The sequence below is a fragment of the Erinaceus europaeus genome, chromosome 19 (genome assembly GCF_950295315.1).
Source record: "Erinaceus europaeus chromosome 19, mEriEur2.1, whole genome shotgun sequence".
NCBI classification, from domain to species: Eukaryota; Metazoa; Chordata; class Mammalia; order Eulipotyphla; family Erinaceidae; genus Erinaceus; species Erinaceus europaeus.
The window spans coordinates 47,904,416-47,930,463 of NC_080180.1; positions in this window are offsets into that span (position 1 = coordinate 47,904,416).

Sequence of the window (26,048 nt, forward strand, 5' to 3'; positions counted from 1 at the left end):
AAACCCACTAAAGATAATGGGAGAATCTCACGAGAACTGAGTGTCAAGATACAAAGAATCTTTTCAACTGCTGATATAATTTAGATGCAGATGCAGGTTTGTTGTAAAAACTAAAATAATGATAATTATAAAAGACTAGCTCAAAAGGAATTATTATGCGTGTCCGCTGGTAAGGCACTGGGTTAAGCGCACGCGACACAAAGTGCAAGGACAGGTGTAAGGATCCAGGTTCGATGCCCTGGATCCCCAACTGCAGGGGGGTCGCTTCACAGGTGGTGAAGCAGGTCTGCAGGTGTCTATCTTTCTCTCCCTCTTTCTGTCTTCCTTTCTTCTCTCCATTTCTCTCTGTCTTGTCTAACAACGGCATCAATAACAACCACAATAATAACTACAGCAACACTAAAAAAAGAGCAACAAGAGGGAAAATAAATAGATAAAAGCCAAAGAAATTAAAATTTGTAAAATAGATTGAGATACCAAAGAAGTCACAAACGAGTTGATGTTGAGGTTCAAAGGGAAGCATCAAAGGTGGGATCCATTTCATCAGCTCATTAAGAGACTTTTATTTTCTGCCGCAGGTGGGAGAAGGTGATTTCATTCATATTTGAAACAAATGGGGGATTTAACATTTCCTTTCTGGCTCCAAGATGGTCAGGAGACAGGATGGTCTTATGAAAGCTAATAGCTGTCCATACAACTGAAGGCTTCTCCCAATCCACAGTCTGGAAGGAAATTGGACCTCATTCAGTGGTACCCATGCAGGGACTGAATTCTACCAACAATTTGGAATGAGTTTGGAAATGATTCTTTTTTTTTTTCCCCGCTCTGGAATCATCAGGTGGGAATACAACTGACCTACAACTCTGACCTTGGGAGAACCAAAGGTCTCCCAACTGTTAACATTCTGGAGTTGTATCCTTCAGAATGATACGAAAACAAATGAGTACTCTTTTCAATCACTAAATGCGTGGCAAGTTTTTCTGCAGAAATGAGAAAATAGTTATGCTATATGACCAAGTAATCCAACTCTTAACAATCTAGCAAGAGCAAGAAAACAATCTTACTCCACACAAAAGGGGCATGAATGCTCAAGCAGTATATACATATATAAAGTTTCAAGGTTAGAAAGCAATCCAAATATTTGATCTGCTGTTGGAATAACCAAAATGTATTAGTCACACACAGAGGAATACTGCACTGCAGTAAAAAGAAACAACTTCTGCCACTCTACATGGCTATACCTCAACACATATTGCTAGAAACAAACAAAAGACTCCATATTGTGAGCTGCCGCTATCACGGGGTTTTCGTAAAGACAAAAGGACATCTGTAGTTTGTTGAGGATGATGCAAAAGTGGGAGACGGAATGACGGAGATGGCGGGTATAGGGATGATGCAGAAGAGGGGGATGGAGATGATGGAGATGGCGGCGATGGAGATGATGCAGAAGAGAGAGGTGGAAATGATGGAGATTGTGGGGATTGGGATGATGCAGAAGAGGGAGAGAGATGGAGATGACGGAGATGGCGAGGGTTGGGATGATGCAGAAGAGGGAGAGAGATGGAGATGACGGAGATGGCGGGGATGAGGATGATGCAGATGCCTCTCCCTCTTCTGCATCATTGCAATCCGCGCCATCTTCAGCATCACCATCGCCCTCTTCTGCATCATCCCCATCCCCACCATCACCAGCATCTCCATCTCCCTGTTCTGCATCATCGCAATCCCCGCCATCTCCAGCATCTCCATCTCCCTCCTCTGCATCATCCCCATCCCCACCATCACCAGCATCTCCAACTCCCTCTTCTGCATCATCCCCATCACCGCCATCTCCAGCATCTCCATTTCTCTCTTTTGCATCATCCCCATCACCGCCATCTCCAGCATCTCCATTTCCCTCTTTTGCATCATCCCCCATTCCCGACATCTCCATCATCTGCACCTTCCTCTTCTGGATCACCCACAACCAACACATTACCATCATTTCCAGTGTATCCTTACTGTAGCTTGATTCCCTCGGAAAGTATTAATTAATGATTGCTTCATCGGCTCTTGCTAGTATTATTTCTCATTACATCTCATATCATTTTGTGCCGTAAAATTTAAAATAATAGTAGTGCAAGCATCTATCAACAAGTAACAGACATCATGAAGCAGGGGCCTCCAGTAATTAAGAAATGTATATGGAATGCAGGTAATATAATAAACACACATGCCCACTTACGTTGCTTTTTTGAAACTTATTCAAAAGAAAACATTGTATGTGGTCCGGGACGTGGCCCTGTGGATAAAAGGCTGGTCTCTCAAGCAGGAGGTGTTGAGTTCAGTCTCTGGCAGCACATGTACCCGAGTGATGTCTGGTTCTTTCTCTCTCTCTTCTATCCCGCTCATTAATAAATACATGCAATATTGAAACACATAAAGAATACATTTTATGATCACAAATTAAGATAAATAATGAGAAGAGTGAGATAGAGAATGATTCCAAGATAGTGCTCTTTCACCTATGGATTATTGAGTTTTATCAGCTGTTTTGCTTTTGTTGCTGTTCCATTGGGTCCTAGAGCATTCCACAAACAAAGTGTGCATTCTGCCAGGGAGCCACCTCTCCAGCAAGCCGAGATGAGTCTTTCCTATCTTCATCTCCTCACGCACAACATCCTACTCACTAAATTCTACTCACAAAATTCCTTGAGTTACAGTTAAGGGTGGTTGATAGAGTCTCTTTGGCATCTATTTAGTAGTTTCTCTGTACTTGTTGTCTGTAATTTGGCTTGTGTTACATTTCCTATGTAATCCCCGGGAATGACTCAGGATTACAACTTCTGAAGCTTCCAAAGTGTTTGTAGCTAGCAGAATTACTATGCAAAGATCATTCTGCCCAAATTATCAGTCTTTCTTCTTCTTCTTCTTCCACTTCTTCTTCTTCTTCTTCTTTTTTCTTCTTCTCCTTCTCCTTCTCCTCCTTCTCCTGCTTCTTCTTCTCCTTCTCCTTCTCCTTCTGAATCTCCTTCTGCTTCTCCTTCTCCTTCTCCTTCTCCTTCTTCTTCTTCTTCTTCTTCTTCTTCTGCTTCTTCTTCTTCTTCTCCTTTTACAGTTTAAATAATTCTCAGTTGACACAGATTCTGTACTCTGAAACAATCCAAGGGGTTATCTACACCTGTCCTTCATTTTAAGGGGAAGAGTACCCAGGGATAGACTTCATCAAGGCAACATGAGAAGTCACAGGGTTTGCGGGTGACAAATCTCAGATTCCTACCATAGAAGAACATATGCAATGCCAATCCAAACCGGTTTGAAAGGCATTCTTTTGATTTGCAGGTATTGGAAAACATTCCTCCCTACTCAACATTGGAAACAGGTTTATCACTGTAACCTAGAATGTTAAAAACGGAAGGAAAAGTCATAATTCCAGGTGAGTGTGACAAATGTCTTTATACTGTGCTTGAAGTATCTTAAAATTGTGAGTGTAATGTTTGACGTTTGAAAGGGGAATTATAAAAAAAAAAACCACTAAAGATAATGGGAGAATCTCACGAGAACTGAGTGTGAAGATACAAAGAATCTTTTCAACTGCTGATATAATTTAGATGCAGATGCAGGTTTGTTGTAAAAACTAAAATAATGATAATAATAAAAGACTAGCTCAAAAGGAATTATTATGCGTGTCCGGTGGTAAGGCACTGGGTTAAGCGCACGTGACACAAAGTGCAAGGACGGGTGTAAGGATCCAGGTTCGACGCCCTGGATCCCCACCTGCAGGGGGGTCGCTTCACCGGTGGTGAAGCAGGTCTGCAGGTGTCTATCTTTCTCTCCTTCTTTCTGTCTTCCTTTCTTCTCTCCATTTCTCCCTGTCTTGTCTAACCACGGCATCAATAACAACCACAATAATAACTACAGCAACACTAAAAAAAGAGCAACAAGAGGGAAAATAAATAGATAAAAGCCAAAGAAATTAAAATTTGTAAAATAGATTGAGATACCAAAGAAGTCACGAACGAGTTGATGTTGAGGTTCAAAGGGAAGCATCAAAGGTGGGATCCATTTCGTCAGCTCATTAAGAGCCTTTTATTTTCTCCCGCAGGTGGGAGAAGGTGATTTCATTCATATTTGAAACAAATGGGGGATTTAACATTTCCTTTCTGGCTCCAAGATGGACAGGAGACAGGATGGTCTTATGAAAGCTACTAGCAGTCCATACAACTGAAAGCTTCTCCCAATCCACAGTCTGGAAGGAAATTGGACCTCATTCAGTGGTACCCGTGCAGGGACTGAATTCTACCAACAATTTGGAATGAGTTTGGAAATGATTCTTTTTTTTTTTTTTTCCCGCTCTGGAATCATCAGGTGGGAATAAAACTGACCTACAACTCTGACCTTGGGAGACCCAAAGGTCTCCCAACTGTTACCATTCTGGACTTGTATCCTTCAGAATGATACGAAAACAAATGAGTACTCTTTTCAATCACTAAATGCGTGGCAAGTTTTTCTGCAGAAATGAGAAAATAGTTATGCTATATGACCAAGTAATCCAACTCTTAACAATCTAGCAAGAGCAAGAAAACAATCTTACTCCACACCAAAGGGGCATGAATGCTCATAGCAGTATATACATATATAAAGTTTCAAGGTTAGAAAGCAATCCAAATATTTGATCTGCTGACGGAATAAACAAAATGTATTAGTCACACACAGAGGAATACTGCACTGCAGTAAAAAGAAACAACTTCTGCCACTCTACATGGCTATACCTCAACACATATTGCTAGAAACAAACAAAAGACTCCATATTGTGAGCTGCCGCTGTCACGGGGTTTTCATAAAGACAAAAGGACATCTGTAGTTTGATGAGGATGATGCAAAAGTGGGAGACGGAATGACGGAGATGGCGGGGATAGGGATGATGCAGAAGAGAGAGGTGGAGATGATGGAGATGGCGGGGATTGGGATGATGCAGAAGAGGGAGAGAGATGGAGATGACCGAGATGGCGAGGGTTGGGATGATGCAGAAGAGGGAGAGAGATGGAGATGACGGAGATGGGGATGATGCAGATGCCTCTCCCTCTTCTGCATCATCGCAATCCCCGCCATCTCCAGCATCTCCATCGCCCACTTCTGCATCATCCCCATCCCCACCATCAGCAGCATCTCCATCTCCCTCTTCTGCATCATCGCAATCCCCACCATCGCCAGCATCTCCATCGCCCTCTTCTGCACCATCCCCATCCCCACCATCACCAGCATCTCCATCTCCCTCTTCTGCATCATCGCAATCCCCGCCATCTCCAGCATCTCCATCTCCCTCTTCTGCATCAGCCACATCCCCACCTACACCAGCACCCTCCTCTGCATCATCCCTATCCCCACCATCTCCGGCATCTCCATCTCCCTCATCTGCATCATCCCCATCACCGCCATCTCCAGCATCTCCATTTCCCTCTTTTGCATCATCCCCATCACCACCATCTCCAGCATCTCCATTTCCCTCTTTTGCATCATCCCCCATTCCCGACATCTCCATCATCTGCACCTTCCTCTTCTGGATCACCCACAAACAACACATTACCATCATTTCCAGTGTATCCTTACTGTAGCTTGATTCCCTCGGAAAGTATTAGTTAATGATTGCTTCATCGGCTCTTGCAAGTATTATTTCTCATTACATCTCATATCATTTTGTGCCGTAAAATTTAAAATAATAGTAGTGCAAGCATCTATCAACATGTAACAGACATCATGAAGCAGGTGTCTCCAATAATTAAGAAATGTATATGGAATGCAGGTAATATAATAAACACACATGCCCACTTACGTTGCTTTTTTGAAACTTATTCAAAAGAAAACATTGTATGTGGTCCGGGACGTGGCCCAGTGGATAAAAGGCTGGTCTCTCAAGCAGGAGGTGTTGAGTTCAGTCTCTGGCAGTTCATGTACCCGAGTGATGTCTGGTTCTTTCTCTCTCTCTTCTATCCCGCTCATTAATAAATACATACAATATTGAAACACATAAAGAAGACATTTTATGATCACAAATTAAGATAAATAATGAGAAGAGTGAGATAGAGAATGATTCCAAGATAGTGCTCTTTCACCTATGGAATTTTGAGTTTTATCAGCTGTTTTGTTTATGTTGCTGTTCCATTGGGTCCTAGAGCATCCCACAGACAAAGTGTGCGTTCTGCCAGGGAGCCACCTTTTCAGCTGGCCGAGATGAGTCTTTCCTATCTTCATCTCCTCACGCACAACATCCTACTCACTAAATTCTACTCACAAAATTCCTTGAGTTACAGTTAAGTGTGGTTGATAGAGTCTCTTTTGGCATCTATTTAGTAGTTTCTCTGTACTTGTTGTCTGTAATTTGTCTTGTGTTACATTTCCTATGTAATCCCCGGGAATGACTCAGGATTACAACTTCTGAAGCTTCCCAAGTGTTTGTAGCTAGCAGAATTACTATGCAAAGATCATTCTGCCCAAATTATCAGTCTTTCTTCTCCATCTTCTTCTTCTTCTTCTTCTTCTTCTTCTTCTTCTTCTTCTTCTTCTTCTTCTTCTTCTTCTTCTTCTTCTTCTTCTTCTTCTTCTTTTTTCTTCTTCTCCTCCTTCTCCATATCCTTCTCCTCCTTCTCCTCCTTCTTCTTCTCCTTCTCCTTCTCCTTCTGCATCTCCGTCTGCTTCTCCTTCTCCTTCTCCTTCTCCTTCTCCTTCTCCTTCTCCTTCTTCTTCTTCTTCTTCTTCTTCTTCTTCTTCTTCTTCTTCTACTTCTCCTTTTACAGTTTAAATAGTTCTCAGTTGATACAGATTCTGTACTCTGAAACAATCCAAGGGGTTATCTACACCTGCCCTTCATTTTAAGGGGAAGAGTACCCAGATATAGACTTCATCAAGGCAACATGAGAAGTCACAGGGTTTGCGGGTGACAAATCTCAGATTCCTACCATAGAAGAACATATGCAATGCCAATCCAAACTGGTTTGAAAGGCATTCTTATGATTTGCAGGTATTGGAAAACATTCCTCCCTACTCAACATTGGTAACAGGTTTATCACTGTAACCTAGAATGTTAAAAACGGAAGGAAAAGTCATAATTCCAGGTGAGTGTGACAAATGTCTTTATACTGTGCTTGAAGTATCTTAAAATTGTGAGTGTAATGTTTGACGTTTGAAAGGGGAATTATAAAAAAAAAACCACTAACGATAATGGGAGAATCTCACGAGAACTGAGTGTCAAGATACAAAGAATCTTTTCAACTGCTGATATAATTTAGATGCAGATGCAGGTTTGTTGTAAAAACTAAAATAATGATAATAATAAAAGACTAGCTCAAAAGGAATTATTATGCGTGTCCGGTGGTAAGGCACTGGGTTAAGCGCACGTGACACAAAGTGCAAGGACGGGTGTAAGGATCCAGGTTCGACGCCCTGGATCCCCACCTTCAGGGGGGGTCGCTTCACCGGTGGTGAAGCAGGTCTGCAGGTGTCTATCTCTCTCTCCTTCTTTCTGTCTTCCTTTCTTCTCTCCATTTCTCCCTGTCTTGTCTAACCACGGCATCAATAACAACCACAATAATAACTACAGCAACACTAAAAAAAGAGCAACAAGAGGGAAAATAAATAGATAAAAGCCAAAGAAATTAAAATTTGTAAAATAGATTGAGATACCAAAGAAGTCACGAACGAGTTGATGTTGAGGTTCAAAGGGAAGCATCAAAGATGGGATCCATTTCGTCAGCTCATTAAGAGCCTTTTATTTTCTCCCGCAGGTGGGAGAAGGTGATTTCATTCATATTTGAAACAAATGGGGGATTTAACATTTCCTTTCTGGCTCCAAGATGGACAGGAGACAGGATGGTCTTATGAAAGCTTCTCCCAATCCACAGTCTGGAAGGAAATTGGACCTCATTCAGTGGTACCCGTGCAGGGACTGAATTCTACCAACAATTTGGAATGAGTTTGGAAATGATTCTTTTTTTTTTTTTCCCCGCTCTGGAATCATCAGGTGGGAATACAACTGACCTACAACTCTGACCTTGGGAGACCCAAAGGTCTCCCAACTGTTACCATTCTGGACTTGTATCCTTCAGAATGATACGAAAACAAATGAGTACTCTTTTCAATCACTAAATGCGTGGCAAGTTTTTCTGCAGAAATGAGAAAATAGTTACGCTATATGACCAAGTAATCCAACTCTTAACAATCTAGCAAGAGCAAGAAAACAATCTTACTCCACACCAAAGGGGCATGAATGCTCATAGCAGTATATACATATATAAAGTTTCAAGGTTAGAAAGCAATCCAAATATTTGATCTGCTGACAGAATAAACAAAATGTATTAGTCACACACAGAGGAATACTGCACTGCAGTAAAAAGAAACAACTTCTGCCACTCTACATGGCTATACCTCAACACATATTGCTAGAAACAAACAAAAGACTCCATATTGTGAGCTGCCGCTGTCACGGGGTTTTCGTAAAGACAAAAGGACATCTGTAGTTTGATGAGGATGATGCAGAAGTGGGAGACAGAATGACAGAGATGGCGGGGATAGGGATGATGCAGAAGAGGGGGATGGAGATGATGGAGATGGCGGCGATGGAGATGATGCAGAAGAGAGAGGTGGAGATGATGGAGATGGCGGGGATTGGGATGATGCAGAAGAGGGAGAGAGATGGAGATGACGGAGATGGCGAGGGTTGGGATGATGCAAAAGAGGGAGAGAGATGGAGATGACGGAGATGGCGGGGATGGGGATGATGCAGATGCCTCTCCCTCTTCTGCATCATCGCAATCCCCGCCATCTCCAGCATCTCCATCGCCCTCTTCTGCATCATCCCCATCCCCACCATCACCAGCATCTCCATCTCCCTCTTCTGCATCATCGCAATCCCCGCCATCTCCAGCATCTCCATCGCCCTCTTCTGCATCATCCCCATCCCCACCATCACCAGCATCTCCATCTCCCTCTTCTGCATCATCGCAATCCCCGCCATCTCCAGCATCTCCATCGCCCTCTTCTGCATCAGCCACATCCCCACCATCACCAGCATCTCCAGCACCCTCCTCTGCATCATCCCTATCCCCACCATCTCCGGCATCTCCATCTCCCTCATCTGCATCATCCCCATCACCGCCATCTCCAGCATCTCCATTTCCCTCTTTTGCATCATCCCCATCACCGCCATCTCCAGCATCTCCATTTCCCTCTTTTGCATCATCCCCCATTCCCGACATCTCCATCATCTGCACCTTCCTCTTCTGGATCACCCACAAACAACACATTACCATCATTTCCAGTGTATCCTTACTGTAGCTTGATTCCCTCGGAAAGTATTAATTAATGATTGCTTCATCGGCTCTTGCAAGTATTATTTCTCATTACATCTCATATCATTTTGTGCCGTAAAATTTAAAATAATAGTAGTGCAAGCATCTATCAACAAGTAACAGACATCATGAAGCAGGGGTCTCCAATAATTAAGAAATGTATATGGAATGCAGGTAATATAATAAACACACATGCCCACTTACGTTGCTTTTTTGAAACTTATTCAAAAGAAAACATTGTATGTGGTCCGGGACGTGGCCCAGTGGATAAAAGGCTGGTCTCTCAAGCAGGAGGTGTTGAGTTCAGTCTCTGGCAGCACATGTACCCGAGTGATGTCTGGTTCTTTCACTCTCTCTTCTATCCCGCTCATTAATAAATACATACAATATTGAAACACATAAAGAAAACATTTTATGATCACAAATTAAGATAAATAATGAGAAGAGTGAGATAGAGAATGATTCCAAGATAGTGCTCCTTCACCTATGGATTTTTGAGTTTTATCAGCTGTTTTGCTTTTGTTGCTGTTCCATTGGGTCCTAGAGCATCCCACAAACAAAGTGTGCGTTCTGCCAGGGAGCCACCTCTCCAGCAGGCCTAGATGAGTCTTTCCTATCTTCATCTCCTCACGCACAACATCCTACTCACTAAATTCTACTCACAAAATTCCTTGAGTTACAGTTAAGTGTGGTTGATAGAGTCTCTTTTGGCATCTATTTAGTCGTTTCTCTGTACTTGTTGTCTGTAATTTGGCTTGTGTTACATTTCCTATGTAATCCCCGGGATTGGCTCAGGATTACAACTTCTGAAGCTTCCCAAGTGTTTGTAGGTAGCAGAATTACTATGCAAAGATCATTCTGCCCAAATTATCGGTCTTTCTTCTTCTTCTTCTTCTTCTTCTTCTTCTTCTTCTTCTTCTTCTTCTTCTTCTTCTTCTTCTTCTTCTTCTTCTTCTTCTTCTTCTTCTTTCTTCTTCTCCTTATTCTTCTCCTCCTTCTCCTCCTTCTTCTTCTCCTTCTCCATCTCCTTCTCCTTCTCCTTCTCCTTCTCCTTCTCCTTCTCCTTCTCCTTCTCCTTCTCCTTCTCCTTTTACAGTTTAAATAGTTCTCAGTTGATACAGATTCTGTACTCTGAAACAATCCAAGGGGTTATCTACACCTGTCCTTCATTTTAAGGGGAAGAGTACCCAGAGATAGACTTCATCAAGGCAACATGAGAAGTCACAGGGTTTGCGGGTGACAAATCTCAGATTTCTACCATAGAAGAACATATGCAATGCCAATCCAAACTGGTGTGAAAGGCATTCTTTTGATTTGCAGGTATTGGAAAACATTCCTCCCTACTCAACATTGGTAACAGGTTTATCACTGTAACCTAGAATGTTAAAAACGGAAGGAAAAGTCATAATTCCAGGTGAGTGTGACAAATGTCTTTATACTGTGCTTGAAGTATCTTAAAATTGTGAGTGTAATGTTTGACGTTTGAAAGGGGAATTATAAAAAAAAAAACACTAAAGATAATGGGAGAATCTCAGGAGAACTGAGTGTCAAGATACAAAGAATCTTTTCAACTGCTGATATAATTTAGATGCAGATGCAGGTTTGTTGTAAAAACTAAAATAATGATAATAATAAAAGACTAGCTCAAAAGGAATTATTATGCGTGTCCGGTGGTAAGGCACTGGGTTAAGCGCACGTGACACAAAGTGCAAGGACGGGTGTAAGGATCCAGGTTCGACGCCCTGGATCCCCACCTGCAGGGGGGTCGCTTCACCGGTGGTGAAGCAGGTCTGCAGGTGTCTATCTTTCTCTCCTTCTTTCTGTCTTCCTTTCTTCTCTCCATTTCTCCCTGTCTTGTCTAACCACGGCATCAATAACAACCACAATAATAACTACAGCAACACTAAAAAAAGAGCAACAAGAGGGAAAATAAATAGATAAAAGCCAAAGAAATTAAAATTTGTAAAATAGATTGAGATACCAAAGAAGTCACGAACGAGTTGATGTTGAGGTTCAAAGGGAAGCATCAAAGGTGGGATCCATTTCGTCAGCTCATTAAGAGCCTTTTATTTTCTCCCGCAGGTGGGAGAAGGTGATTTCATTCATATTTGAAACAAATGGGGGATTTAACATTTCCTTTCTGGCTCCAAGATGGACAGGAGACAGGATGGTCTTATGAAAGCTACTAGCAGTCCATACAACTGAAAGCTTCTCCCAATCCACAGTCTGGAAGGAAATTGGACCTCATTCAGTGGTACCCGTGCAGGGACTGAATTCTACCAACAATTTGGAATGAGTTTGGAAATGATTCTTTTTTTTTTTTTTTCCCGCTCTGGAATCATCAGGTGGGAATAAAACTGACCTACAACTCTGACCTCGAGAGACCCAAAGGTCTCCCAACTGTTACCATTCTGGACTTGTATCCTTCAGAATGATACGAAAACAAATGAGTACTCTTTTCAATCACTAAATGCGTGGCAAGTTTTTCTGCAGAAATGAGAAAATAGTTATGCTATATGACCAAGTAATCCAACTCTTAACAATCTAGCAAGAGCAAGAAAACAATCTTACTCCACACCAAAGGGGCATGAATGCTCATAGCAGTATATACATATATAAAGTTTCAAGGTTAGAAAGCAATCCAAATATTTGATCTGCTGATGGAATAAACAAAATGTATTAGTCACACACAGAGGAATACTGCACTGCAGTAAAAAGAAACAACTTCTGCCACTCTACATGGCTATACCTCAACACATATTGCTAGAAACAAACAAAAGACTCCATATTGTGAGCTGCCGCTGTCACGGGGTTTTCATAAAGACAAAAGGACATCTGTAGTTTGATGAGGATGATGCAAAAGTGGGAGACGGAATGATGGAGATGGCGGGGATAGGGATGATGCAGAAGAGAGAGGTGGAGATGATGGAGATGGCGGGGATTGGGATGATGCAGAAGAGGGAGAGAGATGGAGATGACGGAGATGGCGAGGGTTGGGATGATGCAGAAGAGGGAGAGAGATGGAGATGACGGAGATGGCGGGGATGGGGATGATGCAGATGCCTCTCCCTCTTCTGCATCATCGCAATCCCCGCCATCTCCAGCATCTCCATCGCCCTCTTCTGCATCATCCCCATCCCCACCATCACCAGCATCTCCATCTCCCTCTTCTGCATCATCGCAATCCCCACCATCTCCAGCATCTCCATCGCCCTCTTCTGCATCATCCCCATCCCCACCATCACCAGCATCTCCATCTCCCTCTTCTGCATCATCGCAATCCCCGCCATCTCCAGCATCTCCATCTCCCTCTTCTGTATCAGCCACATCCCCACCATCACCAGCACCCTCCTCTGCATCATCCCTATCCCCACCATCTCCGGCATCTCCATCTCCCTCATCTGCATCATCCCCATCACCGCCATCTCCAGCATCTCCATTTCCCTCTTTTGCATCATCCCCATCACCGCCATCTCCAGCATCTCCATTTCCCTCTTTTGCATCATCCCCCATTCCCGACATCTCCATCATCTGCAACTTCCTCTTCTGGATCACCCACAAACAACACATTACCATCATTTCCAGTGTATCCTTACTGTAGCTTGATTCCCTCGGAAAGTATTAGTTAATGATTGCTTCATCGGCTCTTGCAAGTATTATTTCTCATTACATCTCATATCATTTTGTGCCGTAAAATTTAAAATAATAGTAGTGCAAGCATCTATCAACAAGTAACAGACATCATGAAGCAGGTGTCTCCAATAATTAAGAAATGTATATGGAATGCAGGTAATATAATAAACACACATGCCCACTTACGTTGCTTTTTTGAAACTTATTCAAAAGAAAACATTGTATGTGGTCCGGGACGTGGCCCAGTGGATAAAAGGCTGGTCTCTCAAGCAGGAGGTGTTGAGTTCAGTCTCTGGCAGCACATGTACCCGAGTGATGTCTGGTTCTTTCTCTCTCTCTTCTATCCCGCTCATTAATAAATACATACAATATTGAAACACATAAAGAAAACATTTTATGATCACAAATTAAGATAAATAATGAGAAGAGTGAGATAGAGAATGATTCCAAGATAGTGCTCTTTCACCTATGGATTTTTGAGTTTTATCAGCTGTTTTGTTTATGTTGCTGTTCCATTGGGTCCTAGAGCATCCCACAGACAAAGTGTGCGTTCTGCCAGGGAGCCACCTTTTCAGCTGGCCGAGATGAGTCTTTCCTATCTTCATCTCCTCACGCACAACATCCTACTCACTAAATTCTACTCACAAAATTCCTTGAGTTACAGTTAAGTGTGGTTGATAGAGTCTCTTTTGGCATCTATTTAGTAGTTTCTCTGTACTTGTTGTCTGTAATTTGTCTTGTGTTACATTTCCTATGTAATCCCCGGGAATGACTCAGGATTACAACTTCTGAAGCTTCCCAAGTGTTTGTAGCTAGCAGAATTACTATGCAAAGATCATTCTGCCCAAATTATCAGTCTTTCTTCTCCATCTTCTTCTTCTTCTTCTTCTTCTTCTTCTTCTTCTTCTTCTTCTTCTTCTTCTTCTTCTTCTTCTTCTTCTTCTTCTTCTTCTTCTTCTTTTTTCTTCTTCTCCTCCTTCTCCATATCCTTCTCCTCCTTCTCCTCCTTCTTCTTCTCCTTCTCCTTCTGCATCTCCGTCTGCTTCTCCTTCTCCTTCTCCTTCACCTTCTCCTTCTCCTTCTCCTTCTCCTTCTCCTTCTCCTTCTCCTTCTCCTTCTCCTTCTCCTTCTCCTTCTCCTTCTCCTTCTCCTTCTCCTTCTTCTTCTTCTTCTTCTTCTTCTTCTTCTTCTTCTTCTTCTTCTTCTTCTTCTACTTCTCCTTTTACAGTTTAAATAGTTCTCAGTTGATACAGATTCTGTACTCTGAAACAATCCAAGGGGTTATCTACACCTGCCCTTCATTTTAAGGGGAAGAGTACCCAGATATAGACTTCATCAAGGCAACATGAGAAGTCACAGGGTTTGCGGGTGACAAATCTCAGATTCCTACCATAGAAGAACATATGCAATGCCAATCCAAACTGGTTTGAAAGGCATTCTTATGATTTGCAGGTATTGGAAAACATTCCTCCCTACTCAACATTGGTAACAGGTTTATCACTGTAACCTAGAATGTTAAAAACGGAAGGAAAAGTCATAATTCCAGGTGAGTGTGACAAATGTCTTTATACTGTGCTTGAAGTATCTTAAAATTGTGAGTGTAATGTTTGACGTTTGAAAGGGGAATTATAAAAAAAAAACCACTAACGATAATGGGAGAATCTCACGAGAACTGAGTGTCAAGATACAAAGAATCTTTTCAACTGCTGATATAATTTAGATGCAGATGCAGGTTTGTTGTAAAAACTAAAATAATGATAATAATAAAAGACTAGCTCAAAAGGAATTATTATGCGTGTCCGGTGGTAAGGCACTGGGTTAAGCGCACGTGACACAAAGTGCAAGGACGGGTGTAAGGATCCAGGTTCGACGCCCTGGATCCCCACCTTCAGGGGGGGTCGCTTCACCGGTGGTGAAGCAGGTCTGCAGGTGTCTATCTCTCTCTCCTTCTTTCTGTCTTCCTTTCTTCTCTCCATTTCTCCCTGTCTTGTCTAACCACGGCATCAATAACAACCACAATAATAACTACAGCAACACTAAAAAAAGAGCAACAAGAGGGAAAATAAATAGATAAAAGCCAAAGAAATTAAAATTTGTAAAATAGATTGAGATACCAAAGAAGTCACGAACGAGTTGATGTTGAGGTTCAAAGGGAAGCATCAAAGATGGGATCCATTTCGTCAGCTCATTAAGAGCCTTTTATTTTCTCCCGCAGGTGGGAGAAGGTGATTTCATTCATATTTGAAACAAATGGGGGATTTAACATTTCCTTTCTGGCTCCAAGATGGACAGGAGACAGGATGGTCTTATGAAAGCTTCTCCCAATCCACAGTCTGGAAGGAAATTGGACCTCATTCAGTGGTACCCGTGCAGGGACTGAATTCTACCAACAATTTGGAATGAGTTTGGAAATGATTCTTTTTTTTTTTTTCCCCCGCTCTGGAATCATCAGGTGGGAATACAACTGACCTACAACTCTGACCTTGGGAGACCCAAAGGTCTCCCAACTGTTACCATTCTGGACTTGTATCCTTCAGAATGATACGAAAACAAATGAGTACTCTTTTCAATCACTAAATGCGTGGCAAGTTTTTCTGCAGAAATGAGAAAATAGTTACGCTATATGACCAAGTAATCCAACTCTTAACAATCTAGCAAGAGCAAGAAAACAATCTTACTCCACACCAAAGGGGCATGAATGCTCATAGCAGTATATACATATATAAAGTTTCAAGGTTAGAAAGCAATCCAAATATTTGATCTGCTGACAGAATAAACAAAATGTATTAGTCACACACAGAGGAATACTGCACTGCAGTAAAAAGAAACAACTTCTGCCACTCTACATGGCTATACCTCAACACATATTGCTAGAAACAAACAAAAGACTCCATATTGTGAGCTGCCGCTGTCACGGGGTTTTCGTAAAGACAAAAGGACATCTGTAGTTTGATGAGGATGATGCAGAAGTGGGAGACAGAATGACGGAGATGGCGGGGATAGGGATGATGCAGAAGAGGGGGATGGAGATGATGGAGATGGCGGCGATGGAGATGATGCAGAAGAGAGAGGTGGAGATGATGGAGATGGCGGGGATTGGGATGATGCAGAAGAGGGAGAGAGATGGAGATGACGGAGATGGCGAGGGTTGGGATGATGCAAAAGAGGGAGAGAGATGGAGATGACGGAGATGGCGGGGATGGGGATGATGCAGATGCCTCTCCCTCTTCTGCATCATCGCAATCCCCGCCATCTCCAGCATCTCCATCGCCCTCTTCTGCATCATCGCCATCCCCACCATCACCAGCATCTCCATCTCCCTCTTCTGCATCATCGCAATCCCCGCCATCTCCAGCATCTCCATCGCCCTCTTCTGCATCATCCCCATCCCCACCATCACCAGCATCTCCATCTCCCTCTTCTGCATCATCGCAATCCCCGCCATCTCCAGCATCTCCATCGCCCTCTTCTGCATCAGCCACATCCCCACCATCACCAGCATCTCCAGCACCCTCCTCTGCATCATCCCTATCCCCACCATCTCCGGCATCTCCATCTCCCTCATCTGCATCATCCCCATCACCGCCATCTCCAGCATCTCCATTTCCCTCTTTTGCATCATCCCCATCACCGCCATCTCCAGCATCTCCATTTCCCTCTTTTGCATCATCCCCCATTCCCGACATCTCCATCATCTGCACCTTCCTCTTCTGGATCACCCACAAACAACACATTACCATCATTTCCAGTGTATCCTTACTGTAGCTTGATTCCCTCGGAAAGTATTAATTAATGATTGCTTCATCGGCTCTTGCAAGTATTATTTCTCATTACATCTCATATCATTTTGTGCCGTAAAATTTAAAATAATAGTAGTGCAAGCATCTATCAACAAGTAACAGACATCATGAAGCAGGGGTCTCCAATAATTAAGAAATGTATATGGAATGCAGGTAATATAATAAACACACATGCCCACTTACGTTGCTTTTTTGAAACTTATTCAAAAGAAAACATTGTATGTGGTCCGGGACGTGGCCCAGTGGATAAAAGGCTGGTCTCTCAAGCAGGAGGTGTTGAGTTCAGTCTCTGGCAGCACATGTACCCGAGTGATGTCTGGTTCTTTCTCTCTCTCTTCTATCCCGCTCATTAATAAATACATACAATATTGAAACACATAAAGAAAACATTTTATGATCACAAATTAAGATAAATAATGAGAAGAGTGAGATAGAGAATGATTCCAAGATAGTGCTCTTTCACCTATGGATTTTTTAGTTTTATCAGCTGTTTTGCTTTTGTTGCTGTTCCATTGGGTCCTAGAGCATCCCACAAACAAAGTGTGCATTCTGCCAGGGAGCCACCTCTCCAGCAGGCCTAGATGAGTCTTTCCTATCTTCATCTCCTCACGCACAACATCCTACTCACTAAATTCTACTCACAAAATTCCTTGAGTTACAGTTAAGGGTGGTTGATAGAGTCTCTTTTGGCATCTATTTAGTAGTTTCTCTGTACTTGTTGTCTGTAATTTGGCTTGTGTTACATTTCCTATGTAATCCCCGGGAATGACTCAGGATTACAACTTCTGAAGCTTCCCAAGTGTTTGTAGCTAGCAGAATTACTATGCAAAGATCATTCTGCCCAAATTATCAGTCTTTCTTCTTCTTCTTCTTCTTCTTCTTCTTCTTCTTCTTCTTCTTCTTCTTCTTCTTCTTCTTCTTCTTCTTCTTCTTTTTTCTTCTTCTCCTTCTCCTTATCCTTCTCCTCCTTCTCCTCCTCCTTCTTCTCCTTCTCCTTCTCCTTCTCCATCTCCTTCTGCTTCTGCTTCTCCTTCTCCTTCTCCTTCTTCTTCTTCTTCTTCTTCTTCTTCTTCTTCTTCTTCTTCTTCTCCTTTTACAGTTTAAATAGTTCTCAGTTGACACAGATTCTGTACTCTGAAACAATCCAAGGGGTTATCTACACCTGCCCTTCATTTTAAGGGGAAGAGTACCCAGAGATAGACTTCATCAAGGCAACATGAGAAGTCACAGGGTTTGCGGGTGACAAATCTGATTCCTACCATAGAAGAACATATGCAATGCCAATCCAAACTGGTTTGAAAGGCATTCTTTTGATTTGCAGGTATTGGAAAACATTCCTCCCTACTCAATATTGGTAACAGGTTTATCACTGTAACCTAGAATGTTAAAAACGGAAGGAAAAGTCATAATTCCAGGTGAGTGTGACAAATGTCTTTATACTGTGCTTGAAGTATCTTAAAATTGTGTGTGTTATGTTTGACGTTTGAAAGGGGAATTCATAAGAAAAAAACACTAAAGATAATGGGAGAATCTCACGAGAACTGAGTGTCAAGATACAAAGAATCTTTTCAACTGCTGATATAATTTAGATGCAGATGCAGGTTTGTTGTAAAAACTAAAATAATGATAATAATAAAAGACTAGCTCAAAAGGAATTATTATGCGTGTCCGGTGGTAAGGCACTGGGTTAAGCGCACGTGACACAAAGTGCAAGGACGGGTGTAAGGATCCAGGTTCGACGCCCTGGATCCCCACCTGCAGGAGAGTCACTTCACAGGTGGTGAAGCAGGTCTGCAGGTGTCTATCTTTCTCTCCCTCTTTCTGTCTTCCTTTCTTCTCTCCATTTTTCTCTGTCTTGTCTAACAACGGCATCAATAACAACCACAATAATAACTACAGCAACACTAAAAAAAGAGCAACAAGAGGGAAAATAAATAGATAAAAGCCAAAGAAATTAAAATTTGTAAAATAGATTGAGATACCAAAGAAGTCACGAACGAGTTGATGTTGAGGTTCAAAGGGAAGCATCAAAGGTGGGATCCATTTCGTCAGCTCATTAAGAGCCATTTTTTTTCTGCAGCACGTGGGAGAAGGTGATTTCATTGAGATTTGAAACAAATGGGGGGGTTTAACATTTCCTTTCTGGCTCCAAGATGGACAGGAGACAGGATGGTCTGATGAAAGCTACTAGCTGTCCATACAACTGAAAGCTTCTCCCAATCCACAGTCTGGAAGGAAATTAGACCTCACTCTGTGGTACCTGTGCAGGGAACTGAATTCTACCAACAATTTGGAATGGGTTTGGAAGTGATTCCTTTTTTTTTTTTTCCCTCTGGAATCATCAGGTGGTAATACAACTGACCTACAACTCTGTCCTTGGGAGACCCAAAGGTCTCCCAACTGTTACCATTCTGGACTTGTATCCTTCATAATGATAAGAAAACAAATGAGTACTCTTTTCTATCATTAAATGCATGGCAAGTTTTTCTGCAGAAATGAGAAAATAGTTATGCTATATGACCAAGTAATCCCACTCGTAACGATCTAGCCAAGAGCAAGAAAACAATCTTACTCCACACAAAAGGTGCATGAATGCTCATAGTTGTATATACATATATAAAGTTTCAAGGTTAGAAAGCAGTACAAATATTTGATCTGCTGATGGAATAAGCAAAATGTATTAGTCACACACAGAGGAATACTGCACTGCAGTAAAAAGAAACACCTTCTGACACTCTACATGGGTATACCTCAACACATTTTGGTACAAACAAACAAAAGACTCCATGTTGTGAGCTGCCGCTGTCACGCGGTTTTATTAAAGTCAGAAGGCATCTGTAGTTTGATGGGGATGATGCAGAAGTGGGAGACGGAATGATGGAGATGGCGTCGAAGGAGATGATGCAGAAGAGAGAGGTGGAGATGATGCAGATGGTGGGGATTGGTATGATGCAGAAGAGGGAGAGAGGTGGAGATGACGGAGATGGTGGGGATTGGGATGATGCAGAACGGGAGAGAATGGAGATGAGAGAGATGGCGGGGATGGAGATGATGCAGATGCCTCTCCCTCTTCTGCATCATAGCAATAAAAGGTTGGTCTCTCAAACAGGAGGTGTTGAGTTCAATCCCTGGCAGCACATGTACCCCAGTGATGTCTGGTTCTTTCTCTCTCTCTTCTATCCCACTCATTAATAAATACATAAAATATTGAAACACATAAAGAAAACATTTTATGATCACAAATAAAGATAAATCATGAGAAGAGTGAGATAGAGAATGATTCCAATATAGTGCTCTTTCACCTATGGATTTTTGAGTTTTATCAGCTGTTTTGCTTTTGTTGCTGTTCCATTGGGTCATAGGGCATCCCACAAAGAAAGTGTGCGTTCTGACAGGGAGCCACCTCTCCAGCAGGCTTAGATGAGTCTTTCCTATCTTCATCTCCTCACACACAGCATCCTACTCACTAAATTCTACTCACAAAATTCCTTGAGTTACAGTTATGGGCAGTTGATAGAGTCTCTTTTGGCCTTCTCCCGCATCTCCATCTCCCTCTTCTGTATCATCCCCATCACTGTCATCTCCAGCATCTCCATCTCCCTCTTGTGCATCATCCCCATTGCCGCCATCTCCAGCATCTCCATCTCCCTCTTTTGCATCATCCCCATCCCTGACATCTCCAGCATCTCCATCTCCCTCTTTTGCATCATCCCCCATTCCCGATATCTCCATCATCTGCACCTTCCTCTTGTGGATCACCCACATCTACGCCATCTCCATCATCTCCAGTTTATCCTTACTGTAGCTTGATTCCCTAGGATAGTATTAATTAATGATTGCTTCATCAGCTCTTGCAAGTGTCATTTCCAATTACATCGCATATCATTTTATGCCATAAAATTTAAAATAGTCGTCGTGCAAGCATCTATCAAGAAGTAACAGACATCATGAAGCAGGGGTCTCCAATAATTAAGAAATGTATATGGAATTCAGGTAATATAATAAACACACTTGCCCACTTACGTTGCTTTTTTGAAACTTATGCAAAAGAAAACATTGTATGTGGTCCGGGACGTGGCCCAGTGGATAAAATGTTGGTCTCTGAGCTGGAGGTGCTTAGTTCAATCCCTGGCTGCACATGTTCCAGAGTGATGTCTGGTTCTTTCTCTCATATTGCTCTCTGTTGGTTGCTTCACATTGGTTTGGTCTCACTCCCCCCTCCTCTGGAGATTATGGTTTAGTTTTACCTTTTAGTGCTTCTCCCTTCTCCTGCCCCCCATCCTAAGTACTTCCTGAGTTCCTTAGGCCGCCACTGGACGAGAAAGATGCAGGACAGAACTTGTGGTGATTAGATTAGATTATTTTTTGTATCATTTGCTCATAAATAAAGAAATACAGCTTGTCTGCATTGCTGTGTGTCCCTGGTCTCTGTCTCCCACCCATGAAGCTAGCCTGGCATACTGGTGCCCTGAATTCTGATGACACCTGTCATTAAAAAATAATAAAATATTAAACACATAAAGAAAAAAATTTATGATCACAAATTAAGATAAATAATGAGAAGATTGAGATAGGGAATGAGAATTAAGTGCCTATGATCATATGACTTGAACTAACAGATTTCTGCTTGATTGAGAAACTATAAAGATAACAGATCCTCTTTCAGGAGGTGACTTAATTTTAAGGTTAGTAGACAACCGAGTTTCTGAATAACAACTGTACTGTATTATATCTCTGGTGCTTGATCAAAAGCCTACTGTTGTCCATGTCATTATCCACTGAAGTCCTTCGGGCTTTGTACAAACAACAGTAAACATGGCAGTTGACCAGCACAACACAGAAACATTTACCAGATTTTGTTCCTATGAGTTTTTTTAGGACAACAAACAGAAAAGGAACTTAGAGAGGTGACTGTTGAAATAAAAAGCTCACAATGCAGAGAACACAACACAATAGGATGCACAGAGATGACTTTGGCACCTTAAAGACAGCTACATCTCTTGACAAAGGATTTCAAGTCAAGATAAACAAAATCAGTTAGGTTATTACTCAGTGTAGCAGAGATAACTTGTTAACAGTTTGAAAATAACTTTGGCACCTTGCTTCAAGATTGTTGCTTAGAACATCTCTAATACATTTCCTACCTGCAAAAGACATGATTCTTCTAACACTGTGAAGGTTTGGGCACAAAAAGGAAGCAAAGTCTGGAAGTCCTTTTGACTTCTTCCTAATAGATTTTATATAAATGTTCCAGTAACAGGCATTGACTATTCCCCTATCATCTACTCTTAGGGTGAGTTGAGGACTTGTCTAGCCAGAGAGCTATGGCTCTGAATGTGGCAACAGTAATTGCTTAGTATTGTTTGATCTGGTGTGATATGAGGTAAGGGATTCAATTATCTCTCTGGGATCGGGTACATATTTCATGGGTATGGCTTTTAGGAGCCTGTAATCTTAGAGTTTATCCAGAAACTCTATTGTTCTTTCGGTTTTGTTTTTTTCATCGGGAAGATAGAGAGCACCACTGGATTCCTAAAGTCACTATGAGCAAAACTCTCCGAAATGCTTGAAATTTCAAGACATAAAGTGCCACTATTTAGACTAGATGACTGCAAGACCAACTCCCTCTGGTACTCATAAGTTCTTCTCCTTGAGCCAATAGCCAGCATTCTGATGTGTACTGTAACTTCTAGCTCAAAGAATATACAGTGCCTCTATAGATACTATCAGTAAGAGAGCTAAGTATTCATTTTTAGTTTGCTACCATTGTACTCAGGACTCAAAAAAAGGTCACAGCAATGTGCTAGGTTCCCATCACCTTCACCTTCCCCCTCTTACCATTTGCTTCTAAAATAGTTTCCAGTATTGCACCAAGAGGAGTAAAGTGGTGGGGAGAGGGAGGGTTTAAAAGCAAATGACCTGGGCTAGCAAAATAGCTCATGTGGAGAAGATGCTGTTTTGTCATGTGTGTGACTAGGTTTGAGGACAACTCCCACTGCATTGCAGGAAGCTTCTCTTTCTTGAGTGTGCATGCCCTCTTTCACCCCTCATCCCTGCCCTCCTTCTTTCTATAGCTATATGATATAGTCAGCCTGGAGCAATGAAGGCCCAGAGATTAAAAATAAATAAACAAACAAATAAATGCATGCAAATGTCTTTGCTTACAAAACCTCTAGGAGACTTCTCTTCTGAACACAGAATACAGAAACCGTATCAGTGCTTATCGTTTCTAACTTCTAAAGGTCTTCTTTTTGCTTTCAAACAGCCTGGAAGAAAGAACCATGGTTTTTTCATCTGTAAAATGAGAACGTTGTGCTAAACAGGTCTCTTGGGACTCTTCCAGTTCTTATGCTCAGGGAATTGTGACTGGATTTAAATGACTTTACTAACAACTTGAAAGTTAGGACACATCTACTAATTTATTGAGTGGGAGAAAACTGAGTAAGCAACAACAATAAAAACAAAGCAAAACAAAACTGGAAGAGATGGTTGCGAGCAGCTGTGGTTCCCTTTACACGTTTATTTTATTTTTATATTTTATTCCATTTATTTATTTATTTACTTATTTCCAAAGCTATCGCTGGGGTTAGGTTCCAGCACTACAAATCCATTGCTCCTGGCGGCGATCCCCGTCCCTTTGTTTCTTTCTATTTCCATAGGATAGAGAGAAATTGAGAGGGGCAGGGGAGATCAAGGAGAAGATACCTGCAAATGACTTCACCGCTTGTGAAGCGTCTCCCCTACAGGTGGGGAGCCAGGGGCTAGAACTAGGGCCTCGAACCGGGATCCATGAGCGAGTCCTTACGCGTTGTACTCTATGCTTAACATGGTGCGCTACCATTCAACCGTCGTTCCCTTTACACTTTTATAGGCAACAGTTGTGTCTCGTCTTCTGTCAGGCAGAGAGAAGAAAATCTGAGATTCTGCACCAGCCAAGCCTCTGTGCTTCTTCTACCTCCAGTGCTAACCTCCCTGATAAATAACCTCACTGTATCCCCGCCCCCACTTCTCCAGCTAATCACACTTCATATTCTTCAACTCTGGCCCACAGGCTTGCCATGTTCAAATATTGGAATTATAAAAACAAGTGGGTAACTGGCACATCTTCCAGGAAGTTTCCATAGGTTTTAAAAATATTTTTGTTTAGTTATTTAGCTATTTACTTGATGGACACAAAGAGAAACTAAGTAGGAGATAGGGAAAGAGAATGAGAGGGCCCTGCAGCACTGCTTCACAGCTCCTGAGGCTTTCCTGCTGCAGGCGGGGCTCCCGGGCTTGAGTCCTTGTGCATGACAACATGCACACTTTACCAGCTGCGCCACCACTGACCCCGATTGTTTTTGAGAATTACTAGGATGTACTCAACATGCCCAAATATTCAAAGATCTAAAACTCCTCAATTCAGTCTCACTTTCTCTAGAAAATTGCTGCTTTTATGATAAGAATATTACTCTTTAATGACAAAAAATAATATAAACCTACATACTTAATCTAGAATACATTTTATTTACTGAATTATTTTCTAATAAAGTCCTATTTATAAGTCATTTTTCTTTTGAATTCATTCAAAAATATTTTAATGTTTGATGAAGAATGTCTACTAACATCATTTTGATTTCTAATATCCAGCATATCTTTCATAGATAAATATCATCATATTATTGAGAAGAATAATTCTGTAAACAATTTAATTGCAACTTTTGCCTATTAAATATTCTAACCCTGGGGGTCAGGTGGTAGCGCACTGGGTTAAGCGCACAAAGTGCGAAGCTCCAGGTCCTGCGCCAGGATCCTGGTTTGAGCCTCCTGCTGCTCACCTACAGGGTGGGGGTGGCATTGCTTTACAATTAGTGACTATGGTCTGCAGGAAGGTGTCCCTCTTTCTCTCCCCCTTTCTGTCTTCCCCTTCTCTCTCAATTCACTCTGTTCTTCCTATCCAACAGTAGCAGCAACAACAACGAAAAAAATAAATAAATAAAGGCTACCAGGAGCAGTGGGTTCCCTAGTGCAGGCACAGAGCCCCAGTGATAACCCTGGAGGCAAAAAAAAAAAAATCTAACCCTACTAGGAAAATTAAATATCATGAGCTTTAATTGTAAAAAGGCTAAGAATACTAGATAAATGGGTGCTATAATTTTTATCCCTTTATGTTATTTTTAAACACTAATTTGCAATTTATTTTTATTTATTTTATTAGTAACTTAATATTGATTTACAAAATTATAAGATAACATGGGTATAATTCTGCACCATTCCCACCATCAGAGTTCTGTGTCCCCATTCCCTCCACTGGAAGCTACAGTAGTTCTCCCAAGGTTGCTATCATGGGTTGACTATTATTTCTATAACCATCTGCATATATATATATATCTTTTCCCCTATGGTTCTGCCATCTCTTCCCTTACAAGTCACACCCACACCTATCACTGCTTCCACGTCTTTCCTCTTTTCCTATTATCTTTCCGGTCATGGAGTTCAGAGTCCTCTGGTCACGTACCCCTAACATTTAACATTTCTCCCCTTTTGGGAACATGGACCAAAATTCTATATGGGGTGCAGAAGGTGAGGGTTCTGGATTCTGTCATTGCTTCTCCACTGGTCTTGAGCATTGGCAGGTCAATCCATACCCCCAGCCTGTTTCTACCTTTCCCTAGAGGGGTAAGGCTCTGGAAATGTGAGGTTCCGGGACATATTGGTGAGGCCGTCTGCCCAGGACAGTCAGGATGGAATCATAGTAGCATCTGCAACTTGGTGGTTGGTTAAAAGGTGGTAAGATCAAAAGCAGAACAAAATGATTAATGAACAGGAACCAAAAAGTAGGAATAGAGCAGATAAGAATAGGGATTTTAAAATGGAAAGAAGTTAGGAAATCTGTTTCAGGTAGGGGCCCTTGAATTTTGTAGTTTTTCTTGAGTTTGATAGCTAACATGAAGGTGGACAAAAATATTGTCTGGGAAGATGGTGTCAGCATTGAGAACAGGACTAGAGAGCTGGAGTAGGGCAGAGAGTAGCTCACAAACTTGAAGAAAATATATAAATACAATTAACTGTTTACTCCATCAATCTGACCCAGGGCCCATATGTATATTCATATTTAGCATAGAAGCCTGTATAACCTCAGAGTACCTGTCAGTCTGTGCAAAGACCTTTGTTTCTCCCTCATAACTGAAGGATAATTTTGCAGGACACAAGATTTGTGGCTGAAATTCCCTCTCTTTTAGTATTTTGAATATGTCAACCCACTCTCTCTTTGCCTCTAGGGTTTGTGAAGAGAAAGTTAATCAAAGCCTTA